The sequence below is a fragment of the Alnus glutinosa genome, chromosome 12 (genome assembly GCF_958979055.1).
Source record: "Alnus glutinosa chromosome 12, dhAlnGlut1.1, whole genome shotgun sequence".
Lineage (NCBI taxonomy): Eukaryota > Viridiplantae > Streptophyta > Magnoliopsida > Fagales > Betulaceae > Alnus > Alnus glutinosa.
The window spans coordinates 6,691,002-6,704,093 of NC_084897.1; positions in this window are offsets into that span (position 1 = coordinate 6,691,002).

Sequence of the window (13,092 nt, forward strand, 5' to 3'; positions counted from 1 at the left end):
TTCTCTTAGCTTTTCTTGGACGTCCAGGCTGAACTCTATCAACTAGAGGCAAAATTTCATCATAGGCACCAACATCTGGCCACTCTTTAGGCCCTGACATAGCATGTACCTGTGGTTCATATGCCTGCATGTACTTATCCATCATATAATAGCCATCTAAAAATTGCTCAGGCTTTTGTTTGTGCATGTAAATGGCAGCACAAGCATGTGCACAAGGGATACCATTGAATTGCCATCTCCCACATGAGCATGTACCTTGAGCCAAATTCACTATTCGACGTGCTTCGAACATGTGGTCAACCTCGAACTCCAACTCATTCTGCCATCTACATATACAGTTCTTTGCTTCGTCCTTGGATTTTTCTAACTTCTTTTGAATTTTGGAACATATTTTGTGAGAAGCGGCTCGGACTCCGTCTCTTTTTTGCTGGAATCTTGTCATCAATTGTCTCCGGATCATTTCCAGCATCGTCAAGAGCGGCTTGTCCCTAGACTCTTTGATCCATGAATTGAATGTCTCCGCAAGGTTGTTCAGAAGCATATCACTCTTCGAATGTGTAGAAAAGGCATGTCTAGACCATGATGCAGGGTCGACATCATTAAGATACTTATAGGCACCAGCATCCATACTTGCTATCACCTTCATGTGATGCTGAAATAGCAATGCATTTGATGCTCTTGCAGCTCCCCACAACTGATCCTTGAATGCTTTCCCTTTGTATCTGTTTGACTTGAAGTTTGCATGTAGATGACGCACACAAAATCAATGCTCAGCATGTGGCAACAAATGGTCTACGGCGGGACCAAGCCCCTGCACATTTGCAACAAATCATATCAATAAAGATCAGAAAAAAGACAATAAAAAAAAAATAAAGCATAAACATGACTTCCACATTACCTTCTGTCGATCAGACATAACAGTCCACCTGCGACCTTCCCCACTTCCCACATAAACATCATCAATAAGAAGTCCTAAAAACCACTCCCAAGATGCCCTTGTCTCACCCTCTGCAACCGCATATGCAATGGGGAACATATCATCATTCCCATCCTTCCCAATGACACACAACAACTGGCCCCTTACTTCCCCTTTAAGGTGGCAAGCATCCAAGCATACAACTGGCCTACAGCCATACTTGAAACCTTTCTTGCATGCATCTAAGCATATATACAACCTCTGGAAGCAGGATCCCTCTATTTTCACATATGCACTACTGTTGGGATTTGACCTCAGTATGGCTTCACAATACTTCCTTGCATGGCAGTATTGCTCCGAATGACTACCATAGATTGCCTTAAGTGCAACCTTTTTTGCTCTCCATCATCTGCCTACAGGAACATCAATATTGTGATCCCTTTTCACCCTTTGTTGCAATACATATGGGGTCCATGTGGGATCATCCTTGAAATCAGGAATATACTTGGTGGCAAGAAACTGCACGTCAGCCATCGTATTCTCATACTGATTCCCACATTGATGGTCTGGTCTGAATGTTTTTATCTGTATTGATTCTTTCTTTGCATCCAAAGATGCGTGAATCCTCCATTCACAACGTTCACCTTGCTCTTTACAAACTGCACTCACCATCACCCTATCATTGTGTTTATATTTGAAATCAAACCCATTTTGCACAGCATACCATTTTAGTGCCTTTTTAAATACACATGTATCAGCAAATAGTAGACCCTTCTCCAACACAATTGGCACCCTCATGTCATGGTTCTCATTAAACTCTCGATACCTCCTCCTTCTTCGTTCTGTCAACTCATCATCGAACCCATCCAAACTCATCAACTCTTCACTATCGTAGTACTCTTCACCATCTTCATGTCCAGTGCTTGCATGTGGTTCCTCACCCACAAACTTTCCCCACCAATTTTTCATGTATTCCTTGTTAACTAGAACATCACTTGTGAATAGATCGTCGTCATCATCAGTTATTTCAAAGTCACTCAACTGCAATTCTTCTTCATCAATTAAGTCTGGCACATCAGGAACACTACATTCAGCCCCTTTTTTCCTTCTAGCAGACACTCGGGCACCCTTTCTACCAGTGGCACCACCCTTTGGTTTTTTTCCCTTTTTCTATGAAACCCGTTCTTTCTTTTTTGAAGGCTTTGTTGTAGCATCACCATCGACATTCCCCTCAATATTTTCTGCATCAATCGCATGTCCAGCATTCCCCAAGCCAGCATCCCCCTCACCATTCCCCAAACCAGCATCCCTCTCGGCATTCCCTAAGCCAGCATCCCCCACACCATTCCCCAAGCCAACATTCCCCTCATCATCACCTTCTGGCGGTGGCAAAAACAGTACTTCCCCAACAATATCTAGTTCATCAACCCTATGTTCGACATATATGTGAACACTCGTCAATCCATATACTTCTACAATGTTGAGAAAATTCACTACCTGTTCATCATTTGTCAATGGCTTCCCCAATTCCTCCACATCATTGTCATCCATCTTGAACCAGTATCTTAGGTCATTCACATACCCAAGATCCCTAACAACATCCTCAATTTCCCATGCCGAAAGGAAATCAATATCGTAGTTTTTGATTTCATCCTTCATCCCCCCAACATATTGAAGGCCAGGATTGTGTTGCACTACTCCACCATGGTGAATGGTGATATCCAGTAACATATCTGCAGATGGAGTTGTGAATGAATGAGAGTCAAAGAATTTTTTGTTGTTGGAATTCTAATTGCTGAATATAAAATATGATGTTGAAAAAATATGCATGGTTTAGATGAAAAGTTTGCATGAAAGGTTTGGAGTACGTTGCCAACGTTTCAAAATAAAGTTTGTCCAACTGTTACTAACATGCAGCAACAATAAAGTGGACAAACTATGTAAGAAAAGCTTTTAAGTTGACAAACCCAGGGACCACAAGGGACCACATGTTAACTGCACGTTTAATTGTAAGAATTTAAAGAAATGGTTTGAAAACAAGAAGCTCAGGGACCACAATGTCAAACACATTACACATAGTCACTGCTTACTTTATTCTGAAACACATACTCGAGACGACGAAAATGACCCCACTGCCCTACATGTGAACTGCTTAATTTATTCACAACTACCCTTACTGACAAACACATAGCACTAATTTATGTTTCCCACCACCCGTTTTACAAGCCATCACAACATCAACATCTGACCCACATGTTGAAAAGTTTGCAACATCCAGACAAATATCTACATTAAAGTCGACAACTCAACAATAATAAATTCCAAACTAAAAGTTATATAAAATTATATCCACATCGGTGATAACAACATCATTTCTTAAAATCTGGACAAAATTACCCAAAATTGGGGAAACCCTAAAATCTAAAATTACGTAAAAGTTGAGATGTTACCTTCAACACAAGGATGCCGGAGACAATGGCAATGACCACGAACGGAACGGATACGAAGAGATTTTCCACAGCAACGCCAGGGACCACGGACGGAACGACGAGCACGGACTTTGTTTTTGGATGAATAGAAGTGACAAGTCCTTACGTTTTCCACTGTCTTCACTCTTTCCTCCCTCGGTATTCATGAAAATTTTCAAAATGCCGCTCATACTCTTGTCGCACGTGTTGGGGATGACGTTTAAGGTCGAAAATCAAAACGGCATCGTTTTTACTATAACTTGTAAGCACCTACGTGGACAAATGCTGACTCACCCAGACGGAAGTTAGAAAAATGGATGGAAAAATGACGGAAGGATCATTTTTAAATTCGCGAAAAAGTTAAGCACCAAATACTTACTTTCAAAAAGTGAGGGATTGAATTCAAATGACGCTCTGACTCAGGGATTTATTAGACATTTACCCTTTAAAAATTTTAATTTTAAATAATAATTTTAAAATGTGTGATCTAAAAATATGATTTTTAAAAACATAACTAAGCGTTATAATCGCAATTTAGCCTTTAAAATCGCAAATTAGCCTTTAAAATTTTGCGTTTTCAAATTAGCATCATCTTACCTGTGATTTGAAAAATTAGATTTTCTGCTTTTTCAAATCGCAATTTTTAAAAACGCAATTTCCAAACGATATATATTCTGCGATTTGATTTTAAATCGAACTTATTGTCTACGAAATCTCAATCCCAAACGCACTTTCGTTTGGATTTGTGATTTCAAAAAATACGAATTAAAATAACGATTTTAAAATGTGTAATTTAAAAAAATAATTTTTAAAAACGCAATTGTGTTTGGCAAAATGGCAGTTTAGCCTTTAAAATCGCAAACTAGCCTTTAAAATTCTGTGTTTTCAAAAAAACATTACTTACCTGCGATTTGAAAAAGCAGATTTTCTGTGTTTTCAAATCGCAATTTTTAAAAACGCAGATCTCAAACGATTTATGTTCGCACTTATTGTCTATAAAATCGCAATCCCAAACACACCCGCATCTCAAATTTCAATGGGTGGATTTTACGGTATACACAAACAATATTTGGTTTTTAATGGTTTACATATATCATAATGCTAACATATTCTCACACTCCCAACAAGAGTAATAGGGCAATATTAAATTGCCCTGGAGAAGCATATTCAAAGCTCGGGTGGTGCTGGAAAAGGGTTTGATTTGGCGAGTTGGCACAGGTGAAAGTATTAGGGTGTGGGATGACAAATGGCTTATAGGCTCCCCTCCATACAAGTTGCAATCTCCTGTTCTGGAGAGGAACCCGGATATGAGGGTGTGCGAGCTTATCGATTGTGAATCTGGTTGGTGGAAAGTTGGTATGATTTGGGAATTAGTTCCGACGGGGAAACTATCTGTAATTTGGCTATCAGTCCTCTCAGGAACCTAAACAAATTGATTTGGTTGGGAACATCTAATGGATGCTTCTCAACCAAAAGTGCCTACCACCAAGAAATGGCACAACAAGCACAGGATAAGGGTGAAAGTTCGAACCAAAAGGAGGTCATTGAGGTATGGACTCATCTCTGGAAGCTTCCCATTACGGGTGTGGTGAAAAACTTTATGTGGAAGCTATGTTCGAATGCACTTCCAACCAAGGAGGCTCTGTTTCGAAGGAATATTGTGCCAGACCCAGTATGCCCTATGTGTTTGAATGGTAATGAAACATCTTGGCATATGGTATGGGATTGCCCAACCTCAGTGGCAGTTTGGCAGGAGTGCTCTCGGCGGATTCAGAAGCTTTCTCTAAGGGAAGATGACGGGTTGGGTTGGTTCATTCAGTTGCGGGATCGTCTATCAGGGGATGACTTGATTGAAGCTGTGACAGTTGCCCGAATTATCTGGTTACGCCAGAATGCGAGTGTCTTTGGAAGGGAGGTTTCGTCGCCTTTCCATGTGGTGCTGTCTGCACAGGAAGCTATGGCAAGCTTCAATTGGCCGGCTAATCAGCAGCTTGGTAAGCATCATCAGTCTGGGTCGACTATAAAGCATTGGAAGCCTCCTGACTCGGGTTGCCTCAAGATGAACTGGGATGCCGCATTGTGCTCGTCCACGAAGACCATGGAAATTGGGGCAGTGTTGCGGGACGATAAAGGGGAAGTTCGAGCGGCTTGCGCCTCTATTATTCCCTATATCTGAGACCTTATTGTGGCTGAGGCTACTGATGAGTGTCAAATATTGCATATGTGGACCCCTTAATTTGCATTTACTAAACCTTTAGTTTTATTATTTTCTAATGTTTTTTGTTAGTTTTGGTATTTTAGTATTTTGCAGATCATTGAGAGAAAACAATAGCTTTAAGGTGAAAGAAAGCACACTTTAAGAAGACCTAGAAGATGTGGTTATGTTCAACCAAATCAAGGAGAGGACTAAATCGGAATTTCTTTAATTGGAGTCAAAATCGGATTGGACTAAATTTTAGATTTTGCATATGTCATAGTATTTTGGCCATAACTTTCAGGTCAAGCATCAGATTAAGGTCAATCAAGCGACGTTGGAAAGCTATCTTAATTTTCTACAAATCCTTGTGAAATAGGATTTTTCTAATTTGGACGTCTGATATGCCAAAAGTGCCTCGCAATAAAATACCGCAAATTTGGACGGATTTGGAGTCATTTTCCTTCTTGGATTGTGTTTTGAGTCTCCTACTCAAACTAGGAGATTAACCTCCGATTTTTCTAGGAATTCTAGGGCATCTAGGATTTGTTTTCTCCCTATAAATAGACATCTAAGGCTCAAGATAAAAAGGTGGTGAAGCTAGAGTTCAAATATATTTTCTTCTTTTTAGTTTTTCTTTAGGGTAGATTTTATTTTCAATAGCCATGTGTAGCTAATTTTTCAACTAAGGTTGAGGATGAAGCCTCACCATTGAAAAGCAACAATATTTTCATGTAAGTTTATACTATCCGATTTTATTTGGTTTAATTTTTCCTATGTTTTACTTCTTTTCAATTCATGGGATGATTCTTGGATATCTTTTGTGATTCAAGGATACATTTGATGATTTAAGATAATTTCACATAATTGATTGCTTGGGTTTATATTTATCAAAACGTTGGATATTCATTGTGTTTCGTTCTACGGATACATTTGATGATTTGGTTTAAACCGGATATCTTTTGTGATTTGTGCAAAAAACGGATTCATTGAATGATTTAATGAATTTTATGAAGCATAGTAAAACATACATAAAATTTGTATGGTGAGAACTTCGGATGTGTATTGATGAACATGAGAATATGTTGCTATGATTTGGTGGGTGTGGATTCCAAAACCTTAGTACCTTTTCTTTTGTTTTATTTTACTTTATTTAGTTTGTTTTCTTTTTATCAAAAATCAAACCTTTTTTGGAACTAGGTTAAGATTCAATTAGTTTAGAAACAAAATTGTTCTTCAAAAACAGAATTTCTTGTGGGATCGACCTCGCACTTGCAAAACCCTTTATTGCAAACGATTCGTGCACTTGCGAGTACATTTAAAATTCACATCAGCTACTGCTTTTTGGAAGGCGATGCTGCTGTGTGGCGATCTAGGTTGTCAATGGGTAGTTTTTGAGGGGGACTCCATGCAGGTGGTGCAGAATCTGTGTCGAGCTCAGCCTTGGAACCATTACGATCAGCTGCTAGAGGATGTTCGAACCAGGCTGCATGGCCTCTAGTACTATGAAGTTCACCACGTTAGTCGAGATGCTAATAAGGTAGTACATGGCTTGGCCAAGTTGGCTATTAATTGATCTATAGATTTTGTATGGATTGATGTCCTTCAACAATTATACCTCTTGTAATAGCCAACCAAGGCTCTTCTGCTTGATTAATGAAATTCCACTATTATCAAAAAAAAAAAAAAAAAAAAAAAAAAAAGAGTAATATTGTAATGCTTTGTGTTTTTTCTTTTTCTTTTTTCCAAAAGAAAAAAGGAAAAGAAAAAAATTGTTAAATTGATTCTCGGGTTTGACCCTTTGATTAATAGTTACTTGAGAGAACTTCAATTCACAGAAAATTTGTCAAAAATTTTAAAATATCATTGCTAGGATTTAGGTATTGGTCAGAATTTAACGAAATTTGCAAAAATAGTTATGCCTGAATCAATGAAATTTTTTATAAATATTTTTTGAAAAAAATAAATACAGGGATATTTTAAAAAATTTAATAAGATTTAACAGAAAATTCTAATAGAGGGTTGAAACTAAACTAAAAAAAATAAATAAATTTAAAAATTTAAAAAAAAAAAAAAAAAAAAAAAAAAAAAAAGATACCCTAAATTAACATTTTTAAAAGTTTGACTACATTTTTTCAAAAGTGATGAAAGGTCAGGGGTTCTAAGTAAAGTTTTCCCTAGTTACTTAGAGTTTCAATCATAACAAATAACTTTTTATCAGGGGCGGAACCAAACATTTAAAGGTGGGAGACAATTTTAAAAAATTAATGTCAGGGGTAAAAATTTAGTTTTGGAGGGACATTTCATAAAAAAAGAAAAAGAAAAAAAAAAGTAAATCATAAAGTTCTAGGAAATTTTAAAAAATTTGGAGGCAATTTTAATTTTTGAGGGACTAATGTATACATGCTTCCTCCGCTGCTTTTTATGGTGCACTTACCTGACAAAGAACTCATTCTTTACAAGTTTAGTCCAATTTTTCGTTATGGTAATGCTTTGGAGAAGCATTTTTTTCGGAATTCATCCGGAAAAAGTGCTTCTCCATGGCACACTTGTAATTACTATAATTACAAGTGTGCCATGAAGAAGCACTATTTCCAAATGAATTCTGGAAATAGTGCTTCTCCGTAGCACTACTCTTTCATTATAACATCTTAAAAAAAAATTAAAAAAAAAATAAGAATATGAGCACTAGCCTTGAGTGGTTTGACCACCCTTCTGACTGTATGTCCACCTCTAAGGTGATCGAATCACCTCCACTCCCTCTAATCAGCTTTGATGGTGGTTTAGCGACCCCTCCAGTGAGATTCTCACCCCAAAACCAATGTTTTTTTTTTTTTTTTTTTTTACACGAAGACTACAACAACAAAAAAATGGTTGAAATTTATTTGTCACTTAGGTGTAATATAGAGAATGATTTGTTGTTTGTATATCCTATGAGGCTATGAAGCTATTTGTCAAAAACCAAATCCAATGACCCAATTTATCATTTTTTTTAAATTTTTTTTTTTTTTAACACGAGGATCTCTAGGATTTTGTTTGAACTAAGCTTGAACATGTGTAATTCTTTTATATACCACTACCAGGGACCAAATAATTAGCAGATGACGTTAGACGGTCCTTAAGAATAATTTATTGTACAAGTGAAAATAAATTCATTTGCCTTGATAGTATTTGAAATTTTGCTATGTTTTAATGGCAAGAAACATCTCACTTCGAGATTTTATGTTCAATAATCGTGCAGAACTTGTCATTGAGATTTTCCCTTCAGTTTCTCTCTCTATCATTTGTCTAATAGATGGGTTGGGTCAAAAACCAGCTATTTGATGATTTAAAAATATATTAATTAATTAATAAAACTCAATTTGTTTCGATATAAAATATGTTTCCATATTTTTTTAGTATTTTGTACAACTTAAAAAGCTTTTTTAAGTTTCGGAAAATGATTTTAATTTTTAAATTTTGTAAGCCAGCACCGGGTACTGCAGGACCACTACCGAGCCACCCTCGACCACCGCCGAATCATCATCGAACCACCCCGCTAGCCACTGCCGCACCACAATCGAGCCACCCTCAAACCACCAACAGGCCTTCACCAAAGCACTGTCGAAACTCAAATTATTAGGTTAATTTTTTAATTTATTTATATTACTATTTTTATGTTGAAAATAAAAATTGATTTTTATAAATTAATATGACTAAATAAAAATATAAAAAATATTTTTTGAATTTTCAACCGAAAACATTTTATACCGAATCAAATAGAGCCTAAGTATATAACTCTTACTTTAAAAACAAGTTATATTTTAGGGAAAACTATACTAGCCCACGATGCACTTTCACTTTAAATGTAATGTATTTTCTAAATTAAAATAAGTTACAATGTTCTTTTTAAACTATTTGGCCATTTTCACTTAAAATTCACCGTTAAAATTTTATTTTAACTTGAACGATACATCTTTGGGTGAAATGAATAAAAATACCAAAATACCCCGTTAAGATGAGTAAAAATACTAATGCTCCGTTTGTTTCGACGTAAAATGGTTTCCGTCGTAAAATATTTTCGACGAAATCAATTTCAAAAGAAATTATTTTCTCGAAAACATTTTTCGGCGTTTGGTTCGCACGAAAAAATTACGAAAAGTGAAAATGCAACTGTCGCCGGAATCCGGCAACGACAGGTCGCCGTCGCCGGAATCCGGCGAACATGTTTGGCCGGATCCGGCCAAAATTGCCGGATTCCGGCAGGAAACCTCCGGAACCGGTCAGATCCGGCAGGATCCGGTCATTTTGGCCGGATCTCGGCAGGATCAGTGGCCGGATCCGGCCAGATCCGGCCGGATCAGTGTCCGGATCCGGTCATATCCGGCCGGATTCCGGCCATTTTGGCCAGATCCGGCCGGTTCAGTGTCCGGATCCGGTCATATCCGGCCGGATCCCGGCCATTTTGGCCAGATCCGGCCGGATCAGTGGCTGGATCCGGTCAGATCAGGCCGGGTTCCGGCCGGTTTCGGTCCATGGCCGGATTCCGGCGGCCGGCGGTATTCCGGCAGCCGGCAGGATTCCGGTGGTCGGATTCCGACGCCGGCATTATTCCAGTGACTTGATGATGCCGGATTCCGGTGTTGCCTATTTTCGAATGACCGATTATTGTCGGATTCGGACAGTCAGATATCAAACGTGCGTGTAAGGACGAAGAATATAATTTTGGAAAACGATTTACGGTTTTAAAAACCGTAAATCGTTTTCCAAAAATTAAAGAAGGTTTTACGGTCAAACCGAAAATGATTTTCGTTGACCGTTATTTTCGCCCCTACCAAACACCGTAAAATACCGAAATCATTTTCTGGAAATCATTTTACGCCGAAACAAACGGAGCATAAATTATCTTTTGTCGGGAGCACTTTTCGAATTGTTGTTCAAGTGTTGAAAATTCAATAAACAATTTATTTTGGGCTCGGGCTCGGGTTCGGGTTCGGATTCGTTAAAAAGATAGCCCAAGCCTAGAACTCATGTTGAATAGGGAAACTAGTGACTACTAGGGTACCATAAACTTACAAAAGACTCAAACCTAAAATTTCACTAGATAAAAAAATCTCACATAAATATAATAAATAGTCTAGAGACCTACTATATGTACATCTTTAAATACATCTTTTTTCAAATTAATAACTGGATCAGTTGTGGATCCAACAGATCTAATCGTTGATTTGAAAAGAAAAAAAAAAAAAAAGTGCAGAGATGTATCAAAAATGTAAAAAAGGCATTTCTCAATAGTCTATTTAGGCTTTGTTTATTTCGATGTAAAATATTATCCGTGGAAAAATGTTTTCAGGAAAATATTTTTCGCTTAAAACATTTTTGGGTGTTTGACTCTTACGGGAAATCGTAATTTTTTTTTTTCATTTAATCATATTAATTTATAAAAATCAATTTTTATTCTCAACATAAAAATATTAATACTTTTTTAAAAAAAGTTAAACTAAAATCCTTCGGCAAAGGTTCGGTGGATGTCCAGCGGTGGTCAGGGGAAGTTTTAACTGTGGTCTAACGGTTTGAGAATTATAAATACAAATTTAAAAAAAGGTTTACAATTTTAAAAACTAAAAACTATATTACAAAAGTTTAAGAAGCTTTTTCAGCCAAATGAATAATACTTTCGGTAGACTATTATTTTTCATTGCATTAAACACTCAATAATACAAAATAATATTTTTTAAATAATTATTTTCCATCGAACCAAATGAAATAATTGTGACAGTAACATTTTGGGACAATGAATAAATATATGTTAAATTCATCTGGTACCGTGGGCGTGGTGTCTAGTCGTCTAGATAATGCTGATTGCTGAGAGACGTGGTGTTATTGGACAAGCCACCCAAATACAGATGCTTTGACTATGACACTTTGACTTTGACCATAATAATTATGACCATAGATGCTTTATGATAATTGAATTACTATGAGTTTGGCTTATCTTCAATAAAAAAAATTAAAAATTATTAATATTTTTTTTAAAAAAAAAATAAATGATAAATATTACAAAATTGGAGGAGAATTTTAGTTTCTTTCTTTTTCATATTTTTCTCGTGTTTCTATACGTTATCATGAGTCATTTTGTCATTTTAAACCACCCAGTGCGGTCCCAGGAAGGCCCGGCTCGTTTATAATTTTTCTGGAATCATCGATGATTACCATTGCTTACTGATTTTTATTTGTGTCTATTTTTACTGCCTTTTCCATTATGATTCGGTTGGATTGTAGTTTGATCCCCTTTTCCTTTCTCATGTTTGAATAAAAATAAAAATTTATAGTATGATTATGTAAAGCCCCACCAAAATGTCAGACTCTTGAGTCTTGCCGGCCGGCCTTACAAAAAACAAATAATTGCCAGCCTTGCAGGGAAGATTATCTTATTAATTAATTATCTAATATCCCTCTAAATGAGTCAATTGACCACGCATTCTGTACGCGTATTATAAAGGATATTCATAATTCGAAATGTCGGCGAGTTCCTCTAAGATGAAGATAATCTCACCAACTAATTAATCAAACGAAACCGATACCATAATTCCACGTCAATGTCTTATTATTATTATTATTATTATTATTATTATTATTATTATTATTATTATTATGTAGACTAGATAATAAGCGACTTAATTAATGGAAAATTTAAAATTAATTCCAGCAAGAAAAAAGTGATGGAAGTAGAGTTTTATTAAAATTGTACAAATTGGGGCACTAATAAATTGATAATCATGAAATTAAGCAAACCATTCGAGTAAAAACGAATTAAGATCCCCTCAAATTCTTTACCCGAATTTGATACAATTCGGGCAGGCAGTTGTGAGTGAGCATTTATGAGACCCGGCCACCTAACCAAATAAAAGTTGGGCTGCCTAACTGCTTATCCGGTCAGGTGAATCTCATAAATGCTTACTCACAACAACCTGCCCGAATTGTATCAAATTCGGGCAAAGAATTTGAGGGGATCCTGATCCAGTAAAAACTGTTGTTAGTTTTGTGTTTGCAAATGCTACTTCTTGCTTACCTTGTTGCATCACTTTTCTTTGGTAGTTTTTTTTTGTTTTTTTTTTTTTAATACATTTTCTTTATTGTAAATATGAGTTTGAGAGCTCTGTCAAATGCCAATGATTTTTTTTTTTTTTTTTTTTTTTTTGACAAACAAATGCCAATGATTTAATGGATCAACTTGAGATTAAGCGTCGTCATATGTTAATTTATTAGAGCACCTTCAGCAGTATTAGTTATTTTAGTTACTCAAAATACACATTTTTTTATTTTAGCTATCAGTTTTTCAATACAAACTTCAACAGATTATTTATCACACACTTTCTTTTTTTAAATATTATTTTTTAATGTATTTTTTATTGTGAAAGTTGAAGGAGAGGCAGAGCCAGAGACAGAGAGAAAAGAATAAAAAAGACTAAATTCATTGTAGCAAAATAGATAGAGATGCTCTATTTTGAAGTATATGTTCGAGAAATAAAATG